At 37.1% G+C, this 14335-nt stretch overlaps 1 protein-coding gene across 6 annotated transcripts in view; it reads left to right on the top strand.

Annotated features, from left to right (window-relative positions):
- The window catches only part of RIN2 (Ras and Rab interactor 2), a 239999-nt gene that overhangs the window by 43111 nt on the left and 182553 nt on the right, over positions 1 to 14335 (top strand). For 4 of the 6 annotated variants that reach the window (XM_027840328.1, XM_027840322.1, XM_027840325.1 and 1 more), the window contains 2 exons: positions 423 to 654; positions 6445 to 6604. The gene's annotated coding sequence lies outside the window, so the exon portion shown is untranslated. The remainder of the gene's footprint in view (positions 1 to 422; positions 655 to 6444; positions 6605 to 14335) is intronic. The other 2 variants (XM_027840326.1, XM_027840327.1) reach the window with 1 other exon arrangement.

Here is a 14335-nt window from a genome sequence, read left to right as displayed (position 1 = left end):
ATGCCTCCTCCATCTTACACTTGGGAAGTTGGCCTTTTACTTCTGTCAAAAAAAAAACCACCCCAATATAAACATTGTGGTTATTTCTTAAAATATTGTACCATAGAGTTCAATATTCAGAGATTTACTAACAGGAATGGAATTGGGGAAATTTCTAATTTTTCAAAGCAAACGCCAGATTTCATAGCTGTTTCTCAATTTAGCAACAAAAGACCTTTGTTCCTTTTTGAAAGCTATCCATTTCAAACAATAAATAGATAAGGAACAGGATAATCTGAGAACCTTTCCTAAGTATGTTTTCTTGAATATACCATATTTACTCTGATATTTCCCTCCCCAGTTACAAGGAGATCAAATGTAATTTTTTCTGCCTTTCTACTTTGTTTCTGCCCTTGTAACCTGTTTTTGGTTACCAATTACAGGAGGAAATACCTTAGATGCCAGAGCAATGCACCAGATGAGACTGACCCTCACTGCTGAAAATAAATGAAATATTGTCCTGACAAAACCTTCAAAGCCTCTCTCAGAGGAACCATAGGATCACAAATCCAGAACAAGAAGGGGTCTTAACTTATAGAGTCCAACACCTTCATTGAAGATGAGGAAACTGAGGCATAGTCAGACTGGATGTCTTGCCCAAGGGTCACACAGCTGGTAAGTTTCTGAGACAGGATTTGAACCTATCCAAGGGTAGCAAGGTGGCAGAGTGGATAGAGTGCTGGGCCTAGAATCAGGAAAACCTGGGTTCAGACTTGGCCTCAGACACTTACTAGCTATGTGACCCTGGGCAAGTCACTTTATTAATCCTGTTTGCCTCAGTTTCCTCATCAGTTAAATGAGCTGAAGAAGGAAATGGCAAACCACTGCAGTATCTTTGCCAAGAAAACCCCAAAAAGGGGTCACAAAGGGTCGGACATAACTAAAAATGACTGAACAGCAATCCTGACTTTCTGGGGAAGGATTACTTGATTCCCTGCATACTCCAAATTCTTTCTGCTTGCAGAGGGATTCATATTCAGTCCTGCACTTTAAATCTAGGATCATGATAGATCCCTAGGGAAAGCAGAAGGCCACTGAACAGGAGGGAGAAGTTACCTAAACTGTTTACTGGTTCAGGTGGAAGTCTTTTGCAGTGCTTATTGGGTTAAATAGATCATGCTCTGTAGCTTGTGCCTTATTAGCTTGTGGTAGGTAATGTAGGAAGCAAGGGCCCTTTTCCTTTCTGTCTGCCACCTCTGTCTGTACCTTTGTCTCACACTTCCCCTCCCCTCCTCAGCTTCATTGGATACCAAGGTTCCTTCGGAGCATCCTACAAGAGGCATTTTCCAAATTCCTCAATTGTGCTCTTCCCCTGTGAAATCCCTTTGTATTTTTTTCTGCATATATTTTATGGGTATTTATGTTTCCTTTTTGCTTTGTATTCGCTCCTGAGACACATAATAAACACTCAGTAAAGGCTAATTGAATTGAATTACATTGAATTTTTTATTCATTCATTATTTCATTAATTCATTGATGGATTTGTTTGTTTAGTGAAGACCTAGGCTTGGGCTAATAAGTTCCTATGTTCCCGGGGGAAACCTCAGGTGGGAGCATAAGCAAAAGAGTTATTTAGCAAACAACCCCCAATTTTGAACCCTGCTTATATGAACCCAGACCTTAAAAAAAAAGGCCACAGGTTAGCTAGATTTTAGCAAAGTTTTTGACAGAGTTTCTCCTGCTTTTCTTGTGGTCAAGTTGGAGCAATATAGTATATACAATACCATAGTTAGATTCCAAAAATGATTGAATGACTAGACACAAAGAGTAATCATTAATTATTTGGAAGGAGGTCTCTAGTGTGGTGATTCAGTGATCAATCCTTGGGTCCTTTCGACTTAACCCTGTTTTTACAGATGTCTTAAGACAAAGCCATACCCTGTTGAGTTTGTAAATGGCATAAAGGTGGGAGGGAAGGCTATTGCAGTTTATAACAGTCAGGATCCAGAAAGATATAGATAAACTAGAACCTGGGATTTTTTTTTGTTTGTTTGTTTTTTGTGGGTTTTTTAAAAAAAATTATTTTAGTTTTCAGCATTCACTTTTATAAGATTTTGAGTTCCAATTTTTTTCTCCCTCCATCCCTCTCCCTCCCCAAGACCACAAGCAATCTGATATAGGCTATACATGTACAATCAAATTAAACATATTTCCACATCAGTCATATTGTGAAAGAAGAAACAGAACAAAGGGGAAAAATCACAAGAAAAAAAACAACAAAAAAAGAGAAAATAGCATGCTTTGATCTGCATTCAGACTCACAGTTCTTTCTCTGGATGTGGATAGCATTTCCATCATGAGTCTTTTGGAATTGTCTTAGATCATTGCGTTGCTCAGAAGAGCTAAGTCTAACAGTCAGTCATCACACAATGTTGCTGTTACTGTGTATAATGTTCTCATGGTTCTTCTCACTTCACTCAGCATCAGTTCATGTAAGTTTTTCTAGGTTTTTCTGAAATCTACCTTAAAGCAGGGATTCTTAACCTTTTCTGTGTCTTGGATTCCTCTTGCAGTCTGGTGAAGTTTATGGACCCTTTCTTGGTGTTTTTAAAGGTGCAAAATAAAATAGGATAACCAGAGAAACCAATTGTATTGAAATAATAGTTATAAACATTTTTAGAGAAATGAGCTCTTTATCAAAGAAACTTGATTCAAAAAAATTTTTTCACAGTTACTATTGCTACCAGTATAGCCCTCCATTCTATTCCCTCTACCTCCATTTATTTTGTTCTCTCTCTTTTCACTCCTCAGAAGTGTTTTGATTCTGATTACCCCTTCCCACAATCTGCCTTTCCTTCTATTACCACCCCCCCCTTTTCTTATCCCTTTCCCTTTCTGTTTTCCTGTAGGGTAAGACAGATTTCTATACCCTATTGCCTGTGTTTCTCATTTCCCTAAAACCTGGGTTTTTAACCTAGGGTCCATGAACTTTTTTTTAAAACATTTTGTTAACTATATTTCAATATAATTGATTTCCCTTATAATGCTGTTCACTATTTTTATTTAAAAACATTATTCTGACCCAGACTCCCGAAAGGGTCCATGAAACAAAAGTTAAGAATCCCTGGCCTAGAATGTTGAGCCAAAGATAATAAGTGGAATTTAGTAGGGATAAATTTAAAGCCTCTTACAGTTTTGGGTGTGTACTTAATAGTAAGTGTTTGGAATTCAAAGTTTTAAAAACGAATGTTAAAAATTGTTTTTACATGAAACTGAGAAATAATATATATTTGGATATTCAGAATGCACACTGTCTTGGGGTGGGGGGAGGGGAGAGATGGGGAGAAAATTTGGAACTTAAAATCTTGTGGAAGTGAATGTTGAAAACTAAAATTAATTAGTTAAAATAAATAAATAAAAATAGCGTTTGTCAAATTATTAAACTGAATCAAATTGAACCGAAAGGAACATCATAATCCCCTTCATTACTCTCAAGACTACTCTTAGCAGCATGGTGATGACAATCAAGTCAATTGTTTTAAAAAAACTCTAGTAAGAGTTTTTGGATAGAAGCAAGCTCTATCAATGGTGGGATTCCAGTTAGAGTTTAGTCCTTTACATAGTTTTTGAACATGGAAGATAACTCTAACAAATCTTTGTCAGTGATGAACATTACGAATAGTAAATGTGACAGAGAAGCACATAAGGATCTAAGTGGAGCAGGTTTCTGGCTAGTGTTGTCACTGTTGAGTTAATCCAAAAGGACACCACCAGGTTAACTGGCAGCTCTTAACTTTTAGGCTTGTCTTTATTCAGAAGTTTTCATTTCTAATTTTCTTTTCATGGCTCATAGGCTGGTTGATGGGCCTAGAAATTGATTCATTTTTGTGTCCCCCACAGTGCTTTGCATATGGTACATGCTCAATAAATATTTGTTGAATGAATAATTGTTGCCAAGGCAATGGAGCTTCTAATGAATTATGACAAAGTAATTAATACTGATTTAGCTTTTCCCAGCGGGGAAGCTAGATCTGAACTTGATAATTTAACCTTCTCAAGGTCAGGAATGCTTAACCATTCCCCAGAGAAATTGTTCTTTGTTGAGAAACTCAATTGAAACCTAAAACTAATTAGCATTGCTTTTAGGAACACAACTACTTTAAAGGGAAACAACCAGTTTTAAACAAAGGCAGTGGATTGAATTGGTTGTTGTACACACGGATTGTTACTAAAATGTCAGTGGTTCTAACAGTTATTGAACCACAACTTATAGATAGCATCAGTCAGGGTAGTGGATCATTTTTCCATCTAATTTTAAAATATTTGCCTAAGCTGAAGTGAGTCATGTTAGTACAATGTTGGAGTTGCAGCCTAGAAGACCTGAGTTCAGATTTCCCCTCTGACATTTACTAACTGTGGGCCAATTACTTAGTTGAACCTTAGGCATCACCCCAAGACCATGTTACAGACTGACCTAAAATGGAGTTATATTTGCCTTGCATTCTGAGAGTATTTCTTAGAATTGTTTCATTATTTTAAGTATCAGAAGGGAAGAACTATTTTCATTCAGTTTCTTAAACATCAGTGAAGTATCAGGTATTGTGATATTCTTTTAAATTGTTGGTGATCAATTATTTCCTCTATATTCTCAAGTAAAAATTCCTTGGAAATTTTTTTTTACCAGAACTGTTATTTTATTGGTGTAGAAGGAAACTGCCTCTACCAATGCTGATCTGTACCTGCTCTCCAGTTTATAATTTTAGAGAGTTAGTTACCTGAGAGCATTGAGAGGGTAAGTGACTTACACAAGGTCATGTACCTGTGGAGTATCAGAGGTACGATTTAAGCCCAAGTCTTTCTTAACAACTCTAAAACCAGTTCTGGAATTTTCTAAGACCCCCAAAACATGAAGGAAGGCAGGATGGTGCAGGGTAAAGAGTGGTGAATCTAGAATCAGGGGTTATTGTTGTTCAGTTTTTTTCAGTCATGTTGGACTGTTTGTGACCCCATTTGGAGTTTTCTTGGCAAATACTGATGTGGTTTGCTATTTCTTTCTCCAGTGTATTTCATAGATGAGGAAACTGAGGCAAACAGGGTTAAGTGACTTGCCCAGGGTAACACAGCTAATAAGTGTCTGAGGCCAGATTTGAACTCAGGAAAGTGAGCTTCCTGACTTTAAGTTTGGTGCTATATCTACTGTGCCACCTAGCTGCCCTGGAATCAGGGGCCTTGGGTTCAAATCCCAGCACTGCTACTTACTATCTGAGTGACGTCACCTTGGACAAGTCACAACTTCTGTGAGCTTTAATTTCTTATCTGTAAAATGAGGAAGCTGGACTAGCACACCTTTAAAGTCCTTTCTATCTCAACATTTATGATCCTGTGATTTAATGCCTGTCAATAATTCCCTAAGCATTTATTAAATACCTTCTATGTACCAATATGTACCCTATGTACCCTAGGCTAGAGAAAGATGGATTTTAAAATCTATATTGTTATCCATAACATTTGAATGTTTGTTTCTTACAAATTCTAGAATGATTCAGATTGATGTATTTCTAAAGTTGGAAGTATTGCAAACAAAAATAATAACATGATCTACGTGAAGGTATATGATGCGCCGATTGGCGTTGGTTCATTTCCAGTACCTCCAAATATCAAGTGATTACAAAGATAATATAAAGAAATCAAAATATTCTTGGGAAATTACTGCTTAGAGAATGAAATTTTGCAATTCATTCTTCATTCTACTTTTCTGTGAAGAAGTTTTGTTCATTGAGATTTTTTTTTATCCTGCTTATTTGCTGTGCCCCAGTAGTAAAATATAGGTCAACTAGGTGCTACAGTGGATAGAGTGCGAGGCTTGGAGTCAGACAGACTCATCTTACTGAAATGCAATCATTAAATGTTGATTTTTATAAATCTCGCTCCTGGATCCCAGGTTAAGGACCCCTTCATTAGAGGGGGAAAGTAAAATGAGTCATTTGGTGGCAGCCCTGGTGAAAAATAGATTCGGTAGAAAAGGAAAGGAAAGCACATCTTTAAAACATTGTTTGAGGATAGTATGTGAATAGGATTGGATGTCTTGCAGGGTCTAGCTGTATTTCTATAGATTTTTCCTTAAACAAATAAGAACTAACGTAAGGTAGAAGAAAAAAGAAAAACCCAGGAAGGCTAATTAACCTAAATGGAAGAGAGCAGGGAAAACATTTTTGTGTCCTTTTTCTGATATAAAGAATCATTTGAGAGCTTGTTTTTTCAACCTGGGAGGGTACATTCAGGAGGAACTCTTTTCCCCTTTGCTTGTAGGGTGGATATCAGAATTTACAAGGGTAAAACTAGTCAATATTTGGTACTGACTATAATTTCTTATGTTTCCCTAGAGGTGGGATAAAAAGTGCATTTTGTTTGTGGTATTTTTCCAAGCCTCACAAAACATTAAATGCCTAACTTTGTGTGTTACAGATTGGAAAGACCAAAATAAAGTGTGAACTGTACATAAAGAAGAATCTGTATCTATTTAGCCCTCACTGAAGAAGATAGAGTGGAGTAACTGGCCACAGCTCTGAGGCTATCCAGGATTGTGAGTGACGCAGACAAGGAAGAGAGATGAAGGAATGAGGAGGTGTGTAAGGAACAGATTATGAACCAAATTAACTTTGAACCCAGACCTGGTTTTTATTGTGATTGTTATATACTTCTTTGTTTGAACTGTTTCTAAAGTGATAGGGACTGTTAAGTGATATGACTTTTTTACAGTAGTATGTCATTTTCTATGATTTATTTTGGGTTCCCAGAAGTTAATTATTAGCGTGAACCATTTTTCTCAGTCTGCTCAGAGACCTTGTTAATTTTGACGTTTTCAGACATAATGGTTTTGCAGTTCACTTGTTGGTGAGGTAGTGAGATAAAGAGACAATTCAGAAGTCTCAGAAACGTAAAAAAATTTAGGAGTAAGTTATTTCTGAGAGAGGACACTATAACCCTATTCTGTTTGGTCCTGGAGAGCAAAACTAGAAATAGTGGGTAGAAATTAGAAAGTCAGATTTTGGCCTAATACAAATAAAAATTTCCTCCCAATTAGAGCTGTCAAAAAGTGAAATGAGCAGCAGAGGTCAATGGACGGTTTCCCCTCATTAGAGGCCAGTTGGCCACTTCCCAAAAATGGTGTAAAGGTGATTCCTGTTCAGATGTCATTGGACTAGTTGACTCTGAAGTGTTTTCCAATTCTAAGACTGTATGATTCTATAATTCCTCCCTTCTCATGAGAGCCACCACCTGCTCCTGGTTCCTACCTCTCTTCTTGTTCCTTCTGTTTCCCTTTGCTTTTATCTTCCAGCTCTTTTGATACCTTAAAGTAGGTACTTCTCAAAGTTCTGAAGTTGTCCTTCCATCTTCCTCTTTTTACACTCGTTCTTTTGTTAAGTGCATTCATTCCTATGGCTTCAATTACATCCCTACTTAAATGACTCCCAGATCTCTTTGTCTGGGTCTAATCAGCCCTTGAGCTCTCTAGGTCTTTAAGAATTATCTGTAGAATTATCCCATAATCACCTCAAATTTAATGTCTTGATTGTACATGTATAACCTATACCAAATTGCTTATTGTCTCCAGTGGGCGTTGGGGGGAGAGGGAAGGAAAGAATTTGGAAGTTAACATTAAAAAAATGAATGTTAAAAATTATTTGTACATGTAATTGGGAAAATATTATTAAAGCAAAAAGAAGAAAATCGTCTGGTAATTATCATGGAAGGTGTCAGTCTTGGAAATGGCCCTAAAGGCCAGAAATATTGGGAGGTCATTTTACGAGTCCTTTATAACTATGTATTACTACTACTAGACTATAGATGTGAGTTACTTGATTTTCATTTTTCAATCATTCAATAACAGTTTCTTAAGTGCTACAAAAAAACCCCTCAATATGCCCACAAACTTGGACTCAGAGGTCAAACATACACATAGAGAGTAGGGGACATAGATCTGGAAGGAATATTAAGGGGAAAAGACAAGGGGGTGGGATTAACTGACTGTGAGTTAAAGGGTGACATGCATTATATGAGTAATGTTTGATAATTCTGTCAAAAAGGTTAATGCAATCATGGGCTGCGTTAATAAAAGTGTAATACCCAGAATAAGGGAAGTGATAGTCCCAAACAACATCTAGATGGTACAGTAGATAGAGTGTCGGGCCAAGAGTGAGGAAAACCCAAGTTCAGATCCAACCTCAGACACTAGCTGTGTGACCCTGGGCAAGTCACTTAACCCCTGTTTGCCTCACCTTCCTTATCTGTAAAATGGGGATAATAATAGCATCTACCTCCAAGGATTGTTATGAGGATCAAATGTGATAATAATTGTAAAGCATGCTTAACATAGTGGCTGGCACAAAATTAATGCTATATAAATGTTAGCTATTTTGATTATTACCATGCAAAATTGTGATTTGCCTAAGGTCACACATAGTAACAAACTCTGAATTGGAACTAGAGTAGGAACCCTGAATTGGAACCAACTAATTGCTGGTCTAGTATCCTTTCCATGAAAACAATCATCTTTGTAGTGCTACGGCACTACTTCAATACAAAAACTTTCAAGATATTAGTGTACGCCATGTAACAATCTCTGTTTAAAGCCTAGATTTTAATTGGTGCCAGAACAAGAAAATTAATGAGGTTTTAAGTTAATTTAATAAGTGTTGCTTTGCACTTGGGACCTGCTAAACACTCATAAAATATCTTTTGGCTTCTATTTTAGGAAAATTTTCAGAACTGAAATAAATTCAGGAAATATGTGGTTGAAATACACAAAATTCCAAGATGCTATAGAAACCATGCTTGTTAGCTTCATATGTTGGTGAACATACACTCTGTCCTCCATTTCTTATACACAAAGAGCAAGTATCTTGCTTCAGTTGGTTCCAAACTGACAAATACATGCTTTTAATACAGTTCAGAAGGGAATGTCAAGGAAAGTAGGGGAAAAAGTTGGGATGAGTCTAAGAGAGTCATTAAGGTAACATAATATAGTTGAAAGAATACTAGATTTGCTGCCAGATAACCTTTGTTCAAATCCTGACTTTTACACTTGCTACCTTGAGCAAATCACTTAACCTGTGTGAGCCCTTTGCTTTATCTCTACAATGAGAGGATTGACCTAAATGATCTTTTAAGGTCCCTTCCAGTTTAAAATCTATAATACTGTGATTGAGAGAAGGAGACAAAGTAATAGATGCATTGAAATAAGAAAGATAATTCCCAGATTAAATTAAGTTAAAATGAATATCGAGGATAGCGTTAAAAAAAGAAAAGAAGTTAAAAAAAATATGTGGAAAAGTTAAGGACAGTCTTACCTCCATTACTTTGTGATATCGGAGGAGGGGGAAGGACTGTTTATGGGCCAGCTGTCTGTTAGCTTTCAATATTTACAGGTATAGTACCATCTAATTTCCTGAATCACTGCTAAATCACCAGAAGCCAGGTTGCTCCAAACCAGAGTTAGAAATCTGGGCATAGCCAAGATTAACTATATCTCCCAGATGGTTGTAATTTTGACCAAGCCCTACTTTCTAACACTCCTTTATGCTTGAGTATGGGCACCAGGATAAATATTCTAGAGATATACATAACACCAGGAACAACAGTCCACTTCTAGTGTGTTCTGCTTCTAAAATAGTTTCTTGCTTGGCATAAAATCATACTTGGTATAAAATGATTTCCAAATCATTCTCATGCTGCAGATGTCTGAGCTAAAAATCACCATCTTTCCCCTTTCCCCAGTTGTCTTCTTGTGCTACACTATAATACTGCTTGGTTTAAAGAGTGCTGAACTTGGAATCAGAAGATCTAGCCTTCACTTTTTAGCCCTGTGATCCTTCTCGTCACCTAACCACACTGAGCCTTAGTTTCATTGCCTGCCTTATTGGGTGATTATGAGATAAGTGTTTTACAGATCTTAGAGTACTATAGACATGTGAGTCATAATTATTAGCTTCCTTTCTTACACATTTATGGTTCCCAGCTTTCTCTCCTGCCACCCCCTTCTTCAACACCCCCAACACACACATAAACACAAACACACACACATACCCACACGCACCTCTGAAATGAAATTTCTCTAGATATATTAAATGATAAAAAATTCTACAGAGTCCTGTTCTCTGCATCCCCTTTTCAGCTGAAGGCAGATGTTGCCATCATCTGGCTGACAGTTTAAAGTCACTGCACCCAGTGTTGAGTTTTTCTATACTATGCTTTCTGTCTCATCCACTTTTCTAATACTCTTTACTCTTGCTTAGATTTCGTCTAGTCCCACCAAATGTCACTGGGACATTGCTTGGTTGCAATGAGGTGAAAGTTTTCCTTTGCCAAAACTGAGAGGATAATTAGCCCCCAGATGGGAGAAGGTAGAGCTGGACAATAGCTTTGGAACTTCTACAGGGACCTTATCCTGTCTCTGTTATTATAATTTCTTTTACTTCAGAAGTAGGAAAAACTGATGCACTCTTACTCTAAATATGCCAAGCTTTTAGTAAAAAGCAGAAAGATTTCTTTCATGAGACCATAGAGATCCCAAATGTGGGACTTTGGTTTATATAGGAATAAAACTAGAGCCTCCTAATTCCTGCTAACCATAGTCATTGATTTCTCTTCAACCTGCTGTTTATTGATTACATGGTCAGAATGTAATCTGACTGTAAGAGACTGTAGGGATGGGAGAAAAGTCTAAAACATGGTAGTTGCTCTCCAGGAACTTAACAGCTACCTGAAAAGACAAGATCAACCCACGTGAAACAATTAGCAATCAATGGCTTGTCATTTAGTCATTTTCAGTTGTGTCACACTCTTCGTGGCCCCATTTGAGGTTTTCTCAGCAGATACTGGAGAGGTTTGTCATTTCCTTCTCTAGCTCATTTTACAGATGAGGAAACTAAGGCAAACTGGGTTAAATGACTTGCCCAGGGTCACACAAATAGTAAGTGTCTGAAGACAAATTTGAACTCAGGAAGATGAGTCTTCCTGATTCTAGGCTTGGCACTCTACACACTGCACCACCTAGCTGTCTGCAAACAATGGAAAGCTTCATATAATCGTTAAGTTGCCTAACAAAGAGAAGGCTTAGAAGAATTTTTTACTGCCTCTTCTTATGAGATTTCTGCCTGTTTGGGTTTTTTCATTGCTCTATGCAGTAGTGCCAAACTCAAATAGAAACAGATCCCTGAGGGACACATAGTGACTTAAAAAACCACAAATTAACATTATCTATGTTGTATTATATTTAATTTTTTAAACATTTCCCAATTACATTTTATTCTGGATCAGTTGATGGGCAGTGAGTTTGACACCTCTGTCTATGGTATCTGAAAGTATTCACATCTACTTTGATACAGGAATTGATTAGATCCACAGATAAACCAAAAAATTCAATAGGGGATTTTCTTTTTGAGAATTATTTAAAACTTATGGGTAATTTTTGAAGTTATCTTTTATGTTACTACCTATTTTTGTTTATTTTTTGAGGATTATTTAAAGCTTATGGGGAATTTTTGAAGTTATCTTTTATGTTACTGCCTGTTTTGTGGGTAGGAAAAAAAGGTAAAAACTAACTAGTAGCTGGTTTTTCTTCGTCTGCACTACATGTTGGATTGTGCATGAGAAAAACAATGAGAGAAACATCTACAAGGTCATTTTAGGCAAAATACTACATTTAATCTTAATTTATTATGAATGAAACATAGAAGTTATTAAAAACTGGAGGTAGAGGGTCAGCTAGATGGCGCAGTGGATAGATCACAGGCCCTGGAGTCAGGAGGACCTGAGTTCAAATCCGGCCTCAAACACATAACACTTCCTAGCTGTGTGACTCTGGACAAGTCACTTAACCCCAATTGCCTCACCAAAAAAAAAAAAAAAAAAAAAAACCAAAACAAAACTGGAGGTAGAATTAGGAAAACAACATATACAATGCAGCATCATAAATGGAAAGAACAACAGACATTGAAACTGAGCTCTGTATTTGACCAAGCCTGGCACCAAAGAATAAATAATGCAAATGTAGGGTCCCTTCCTTCTTTGCAGAGGTAGGGGGAACTATGGAGGTGGAGCATGGCATGTACTATTGGACTTGATTGCTTGTTGGTTAGTTTGGCTGAACTTTTTTTTTTCTCTTTATTTATTCTGATTATGAGAACCCTTATTATTATAAGGAATGGTTCCCAGGGTAGAATTGAGGAGAGATACCTTGGGAAATGAAGGTCATGTAAAAGCAAATTTTGAACAAATAAATGTGTAAATAAAGCATTTATTAATGCTATATGCAAAGCACTGTGCTAAGCAAATATGAAATACGAAAGCAAGACAGTCACTGCTCTCAAGGTGCTCACATTCTAATGGGAAATATTACATATATGGAAGGTTTCAGCTGAGATAAAATGGAAAGGTTCCATGGTTCCTAGGGTACAATGGTAAAGCAGATGGTAATTCATCTTCTTCAATGTCTTCTCCATTGATAAAATCATATCCCTTTCTGATGTTGAACCATTTGATGTGCCAAGGGATTGGGTGACAAGCATCTCCACAAGTTGTTTCCCAGGGTGATGGCTTCAGACCCTGGCTGGAAGAATTGCTATTCCAAAGGCTCTTGAGTTCATCCTGGGCTGTCTCCAACAGGCTCTGAAGGGAAATGGTGGTCAAGGTGGTAGCGGTGGTTTGACTTGCCTGGAACTCATTGCTTCTTGGCATAACACTTCCTTAGGGTGTTTTCAGCTAGGCTGGCTTGTCTGCTTGGTGAGTGGTAGTTAACCCCCTGTCCACAGGCGTCATCTCTCCAGATAGATGATATTGTGAGGGCTAGGCTGGAAATCAACAACAATGAATTTTTAAGCTGCAGGTACCTACTAAGTACCAAAAAAGAATTTTGTTCTTTTGAATACCTTTTACCATGACTCCCATCTATCATAAAATTATAAAATATTTGAAGTCATTGGACTTCTTCCTCCTTCAGGGACAAGTTGTTACAATTTCAGCCACTGTCTAAAGTGACTTTACTTGGATTCAATAGATACCAATTACTCAAGATCATCACAATGGTATAAATAATATACAGAATAATAATATGCAGAAAGAATATATGATATCTTTAAAGAACACTGAATTTGTAATCAGGAGACCTGCGTTTGATGCCTGGCTCTGCTACTTACTAAATAAATACCTGTATGACAGTGGGTGATTCTCTTAAACTCCCAGACCTCAGTTTCTTCATCTGTAAAATGAGAAGGTTGCACTAGATGATATTTAAGGCCCCTTCCAGGTCTAAACATATGATTGATTGTAAGATGGGATAAGTCCTTAAAATGTAATTTCTTTGCTTTACTCAATACCCTGGTATCTCCTTTAGCACACATATGATTCACATGGATGGGGTGAGCTCTTCAACTGTGGATCATCTTTGATGCTTGATGGTCTGTAGTTGAAATTAACCTGGGTGGAGAAGTCTTTAGCTACCTTCATCGTATTTTTTATTTCTGTATGAGTTGCTTTTTTTGAGAATGCCCTTGTGTGGTTGCCTTTCCTAGTATGAGTTGATCCTTAATTTCATCAGACTTTTTTCACCAGTGCCAAAGCCTCTCTAGTCCTTTTCCGTTGTCTGATTCTTGTGCGTGCCTTTCAATAAATCCTTCATAAGGAATCCCACTATCATGCAAAAGCTATCTTGTAGTTCTTTTAATATGAAATGGATCCAGGGATGTTGTGAGAATCAAATGAGATAATGGATAAAAAGTTCTTTGTGAGCTATAAAACAGTATATAAATGATAGTAATTATTATTTTTAGTCATTCAGTCATTAGTCTCCAGTACATACAGGAGTAAGCTGATAAATGTTTAACAACCAGACTCTCCAAGGGAAAAATAATTACATATGACATAATTTTCAGTTTAATCTACATTATTAATATTTTCTCCATCTCTTTCTTAAGTCTGGATCATCAATAAAAAATAAATCAAGCCCTAATTTGTAGCAGTGGCCAATTTCTGAGATATAAATGCTCATACTGAAAATTTAACAATCAGCTCTTACAAGCTAGGCCCAGTTCCCCCCGCCTGCACCAAAGCAGTCCTTTTCAGGCCATGCATATAAATCCATACACACAAAAAGATTCTTGCCCCCTAAAATACAATAGTATCATATCTGTACTATATAAGTGCTTCTATTCTTCTGGGGACATTGTATTAAAGTGGAAAAAATGCTGGATTCACAGCAAAGGAATTTTGTTCATAACTTAACCTCTGCTGGTGTTTAGAGCACTGGGCCTGGATTCAGCAAAAACTGAGTATGAATTGTGCCCCAGATACTTACTAG

The sequence above is a fragment of the Vombatus ursinus genome, unplaced genomic scaffold (assembly GCF_900497805.2).
Source record: "Vombatus ursinus unplaced genomic scaffold, bare-nosed wombat genome assembly UNPS02014841.1, whole genome shotgun sequence".
Lineage (NCBI taxonomy): Eukaryota > Metazoa > Chordata > Mammalia > Diprotodontia > Vombatidae > Vombatus > Vombatus ursinus.
The sequence above is the reverse complement of the archived record's forward strand: the minus strand, read 5'-3'. Positions and strand labels throughout refer to the sequence as shown.